This window comes from Cupressus sempervirens, chromosome 3 (genome assembly GCF_028749045.1).
Source record: "Cupressus sempervirens isolate cs-2001-9-10 chromosome 3, ASM2874904v1, whole genome shotgun sequence".
In the NCBI taxonomy this organism is placed as follows: Eukaryota; Viridiplantae; Streptophyta; class Pinopsida; order Cupressales; family Cupressaceae; genus Cupressus; species Cupressus sempervirens.
The window spans coordinates 140,364,315-140,370,314 of record NC_143120.1 but is presented as its reverse complement, the minus strand read 5'-3'; the positions used below and the strand labels follow the sequence as shown (position 1 = coordinate 140,370,314).

Sequence of the window (6,000 nt, the reverse complement as noted above, 5' to 3'; positions counted from 1 at the left end):
CCACACGATCAATGGTAGTTGCTACTTCACTATAGTGAGATGCTAGAGAGTTATGTATAGGGAGGTAGTGACTTGATGAAGTGTGTCCCTAGTCTTCAATGGGTCCAAATTGAAACACCAACAAAAAATAAAAAAATAGGGGGAGATGCTTCATTGGTTTGACTTCCAGTGTGTTAAGAGGAAAGATGAGTCAGCTTCATTTTTATCGCTGAATCGTAGGATTTTTTATAAATCAACAGTGAAAATTCAAAAGAAAAGATGATGCCACATTGTTGTTTGTCACTCTATGCATTTATGAATCTTGAAGGCTTCACGTGCGAAGGAAAGAAAAGTATAATATAGAAGATTTTCTTAGGTCCATCCTACGTGAACAAAGATTGCAAAGTTTTTTGAGTAGAAGCCATTACTGAGGAAGTTGAGAGCTGAACAAGAATGTGTAAGAAAATTCCCAGTGTTCGTGAAGACATTGCAGAGTTACAGAGAGAAATAAGCAAAGAGTCAGGTAAGTGTTTATACTATAGTCCCTGTAGTATCTTAATTATGCAAATTACAATTCAGAATGCCTCCAAAGAAGGGATTCTCTAGTTAGGTGAATTACTTGGATAGGAATGTCCATGATGATTATCTTGAGCTACTTCCCAATTCAACCATTGAAACTGTGCAAGTCAAAAAGCTTACAACATTAAACCTTAGGCTGAGAATAGAAGATGGATTATACGACAAGGGTAATTGGGTTAGGGATGCTAGTACCACTCAAACTAGTCTAGAATTTTTCAAAAAATGGTTTTTAGAGAGGAACCTTATTGACCACACACCAATGTCTAGAACTTTGATCTAGGGTCTTAATTACAGTTAGCCTAGATGAGATTAGGGAATTTTTTGGTTTAGGGCCTATCACTAGTTACCATGTGCCCATTGATTTGGAAGGACCAGAAAAGGAGTACATGTCCAAAAAGGACATCATTAGACAAGGTGCATTGAAGGCACATATAGGTAAAATTGGAACTCTGCCAATGATAATAGCAACCTTTAGGGAACCCTTTAAAAGGGCATATTTCAATTTTAGGGCTATAGATATATATAGAACCTTGTGTAGAGTTTTCAAGAGATAAAGAAGAATTTATGCCTATGGATTTTATGTATATGGTTGTTCAGATCTCATCTTTTGGTGTGGACATCATTTTTTATTTTAGTTGTTATTTGGCTGAGGAAATTCACAATGGGAAATTCTTATTTTGGTAAAGAAATGAAATTAAATAGAGAGGAGAATGGGGAAGCATTGTCAATCCAGTTGTGGAGTGAAAATATGATGTGGGATGCAGAGAATGCTAGTTTTCTTAGGTTTGATAGGTATTTTTCTTCCAAGTTGAGATGCCTCTTATTGAGTGACAATCCCATAATCCCCAAAGCACTCATGGGTCTCATATGGCCTATGGATACCCCCCATAATTTAAACGTTTCACATTATTGGGGAGATATTATTCCTTACTCTGTTTCTACTATTTTTAAAATTTATGGTTTTAGGGGGAGCCCTCATGTATTTCCCCACCAGGTGCCTTTGAAGGTAGGAGTAGCTAATTTTTTGTGGCAATTGGGAGGAGTAGATGAAATATTTTTGCTAAAAAGATCAACAGGGTCAATTTTCCCCACTTGCACAATAGCCCATCATTTTGTAATAAAAAAAGGGGGTTGGAACTCTTTGCACAAAATTTTGGATCCCTACAAGATGGCTATTTCTCACCCACATTTTTGTGATTTAGAGGGATTTTTCAACATGGCTTCCAGGCATAGAATTAAGCTTCGACAAATTGAACATGAATTTTACTTTCTAGAAGATATAATAAGGAATGAGTACTCTTTATAAGAGCAGGAGACAAGGAAAGAAAAATGGAGAGTCTTGTCTAAAATTTTAGATTTGATTCATTATTTTGACCCAGATTATAGTCCTTTAGATGATGCAATCACAAATGTAGATAAGGTAAGAAAACTTATGAATACTTTTCTTGAAATATGAATGAAAATAAATAATTCTTTATTAGATTTTACCTAGATAAGGTCAGGGAAGCAATGAGAAGATTGGGTTTTACTCCCAATATAGGGGTAGGTCAATCAACTATCTAGAGAAGGCCAGGGTACACTCTTATTTAGAATAAAGAGGCCTCTATAGACAAAGGAAAACAAATAATGGCCTCCACTAGTGTTGTTGTGGAGGAGAGGCCTTCTGAAACCTCTCTAAAGAGAAGAAAGATAATAAGGGAAGGAGATCCTCATGTTCAGGAATGGTCACCCTCACAGACCCCCTTGAGAATTGAAGAGGAACAACTCACTGAAGAGTAGATTGAGAAGTTGGGATCACAAGGGGAAGTCTTGGTTACACACGCAAAAATAAATGAAATAGAACCTCAGCAAACTCCAATGCCAAGTTTTGAATTAATAATTCTAGATTATAGAGGAAGGGAACTGGATCCTATTTTGGAACAAGCTAGTTAACAATTTTTGTCTAATGATAGTTTTGTCAAATCTAGGGCCTTTCATCAATTTGCATGGAGGGAAAATATGAGCAATTTTGAGGAAAGGTGGAAAAAATTGATAGCAGAGCATCTAGAAATGGATGAAGCCTCTATAAAAAACCAAATAAAGGAAAAAATAATTCAAGAGTTCCAGAACATAACCCCTGAGGAGGGGAGGCAAATGGTAAAGGTTTCTAATATATTATTGTTGCCTAATTGGGATATTGCAGATGCTTTGATTTTTAATTCTATTTCTAATAAATTGGAGTTACAAGACCCAAATAAAAAGGAGTTTTTAGGAGCTTCATTTCATGAAGATCAAGCTACTCTTGTCATATGGTCATTAAGGAGAGGGTCTAGGACTATTTCATCATAACCAGATGAATATGGACTAATAGGAAACATCACGGTGAGGAGGGTGGCTGAGACTTCTCATGTACAGGCAGCACATTGGAATGTGGACTCATCCAAATTTGTTTTGGCCACTGCTAAGAAAGAAGCAAAGGCCATTCTTGAATTACAGAACAAACATGAAACACTTCTTGAGGCATATAATAAAGAGGTTAAAAAGAGGATTGAGCTTGAGAACAAGCTAATGGGAAGGTCAATAGCACTGAGAATAACATGCCCTTGCCCCCCAATTGAACCTTTTAAATCCACTCCCCTCATAGAAGTACCAAATACACCCCAAAGGCCAGAGTATTACACTACTGAGGACTTTGAAGAAGAAAAGAATAAACTATGGGCCTTACATGAGGAGTTGAATGTGAAATATGAAGATAAATTAAGAAAGGCTCTCACATATTTGGGGGATAAAATTGAATGGCCACTAGTTCATGATCAGTTGGCAAGGGTGATTAGTATCTAGGATGAAATGCAACCAAGTGATGAGGCTTTGAAGCCTATTGTGAATAAGTGGGTAAGAAAGAGGAAGGAGATAAGATTTTTATGTTACTCTATTATAAAAACTGCCTACATTCAAGTTGAGAAAACTTTTGATATCATTTCTGATCTTACTGACTTTGACAATAAGAGAATTCATTTGCAAAGAATAATAGTTGGCTACTTAGATAAGTACAAGAGCCAAAAGTTTAGTTTGTTTCCTTGTGCCCTAGATAAGAAGAATAATTTGAAAAACAAAGATGAATGGCTAAGGATCTTGATGGTTTATTTTTTTTAAGAATGAATGAAGTTATCAATGAAACAGGGCATGCATGGTGGGCCACAACAACTAAAGAAATAGTGAAAGCCCAAATATTCTTTGATTATTTGAAACAATTTTTTTTTACTATTGATAATAAGATTGAGTATGTTCTCAAAAGATAGAAGGATATTTTGTAGTTCAATTGGCCAGATGACACCTTGTTTGACAAATGGATGGTAGAAATAGCTCTTGATGAATAGGTTGAGGAAAGTAAAACTGGCAGTGATGAGGTGTAGGGTGATGAGATCCAAATCATTGACACTGTCAGTGTACAAATCCAATAGGAAGAAGAAGACAAGAATGATGAGTCACTTTAGTTGTAGGCCCGGGCCCACATGACAGTGACATAACCAAAGAAAAGGGAAAAGTAGAAGTTACTCCCACAGTACAAGATGGAGATGCTGAAAACCCATGGACAGAGATTAACCTGCAATCATCAGAACAAATTTCATCATTGGCTAGCTTGGTAGTTGCATACAAAAAGGAATCAAAATAGCGGCTAGATCAACAACATTAGAGGATGTGATAGAAGCAGACCCACCAAAAGGAATGTTTGATTTAGAAATCTTTTGTTACTCACATTTTTGTCATTTTGTGAATTTCCCTTAGCCCGAAGCTTGTTGCATCACACATTATATAAGTGAGATTCTAGGGCTAGAAGAGGGTCTAATTTCTAATGCCTTTATTTATACTTAGTCTATTTTTGGTCCAAGTAATTTGAAGAAGCTTTATAATGTATTTTCTCTATAAGTTTATCAGAATACATTAGTACAAAATGATCTCTATATTTCTTCCTATGGTCATTCTAAGTTTACTGCAAAGTGTATACAATTTTCAAAGAAGATGAATACAAATTATGAGCTATCCCCGTATTAGTTGTTTCTAAATTTTGTCTCTTTTTGGTTACTTAGTCATCTTGATGTTGTATGAGTAAAACTTGTGCAATTGAATGCAATCCTTTAGGTTGTATATCTTTCCATCACTGCTATTAGTTCAATGAATTGAGTAAATGCTTTGATGAATTTGATAAGGTTACTATAGTAATGAGAAGGATGTTGTGAATGATGGATTCCAGTAAGAACTACTGATAATATTTGTTGTAATGTGACAAATTAGATCTAGAGATTTGTAGTAGACTTTGAACCCCAATGGATTAGGAACTCATCAAATTGACTTAGCTGAAAGAGAAATAGATTATAAATGGGTATCAAATGAAAAATTTCTAATCAATTTTACTTTTATTTCTTGAAGATCTTCAAATTTGGTCAATACTTGTTTGCATAAAATATTCTAGCCGTAGGTAGCCATGGTTGCAAAGAATACTTGCAGATCTATAGAAGATTTTATGACCAAATATGTTATAGGGGATGTATTCTATTTAAAAAGTCACAATTAGCTAGGTGTTTATGAATTGAGGATGAAAATCATAATGAAACTAAGATAGTTTGCATACAACAATAGTTAGATTGAGTCATCCCTTAGGTATACCCACCTTGGTTTTGCAGAGCCTAAAGAGAAGAAAACCATTCCTAGTTTTGTTAATGTTGGATCCAATTAGTTTGCATGTGTAATTGAATATAGGAAATAGCTAATCCTTAGGTTGCATAAGTATTTTCCTTTTGGTATTGAGGCTCTCTATTGCTCAGTAGTTTTAAAACTCCAAAAAAATGGCAACTTTACTGGGGAGTTTTCCAACACATTTGTGAAAAGAACTACAGTTTCTTTGGTCCTGCTATGTACATGTGTGTCAGATTGTGTAAGTTTTTTTCCCATGGTTATAAGAGGATGTTTTAGTGATAAACCTTGAGAATTCAAAAGAAAGAAAGAAAAACCAAAGTACCACAAAGATACACTGATGTATCTAGCCTTTCCAGGTATCTTATCTAACAAGCAAGAGTTGCAGTATTATAATATTAGTAATTGGTCCATCTGTGTCAGATATTTCTATTTCCATTTGTGGTTGGTTTTTCTTAAAGTCAAAAATAATTTTATTTGTGTATTTTTCCAAGAAAAGGGTGACGACTCAGTCAAGGTTTTGAAGTTAGTGCTAATTTAGTGAAATGGCTAACAAAAGAAAAAACACAAGAGCTTACATAAGAGCTCATCCTAATGAACCAATGTATACTAATTTTCCTAAAGGTGGTAGGAAGAACCTAAATAAGAAAAGGACAGATCCAAATCCCACCTAGAAACCCAAAGGTAGTGTATCTATCAATTCCTAGTATCAACTAGTGATAGGGAGAGAGTCTTCTTCACTTAGTTTTGAATTAGAAGCCACAAGACTCT

The 6,000-nt window shown here is 35.1% G+C and overlaps 1 pseudogene; it reads left to right on the top strand.

Annotated features, from left to right (window-relative positions):
* Positions 1-432: 432 nt before the first annotated feature.
* The window catches only part of LOC149565150 (pre-mRNA-processing-splicing factor 8A-like), a 186,014-nt pseudogene continuing 180,446 nt past the window's right edge, over positions 433-6,000 (top strand).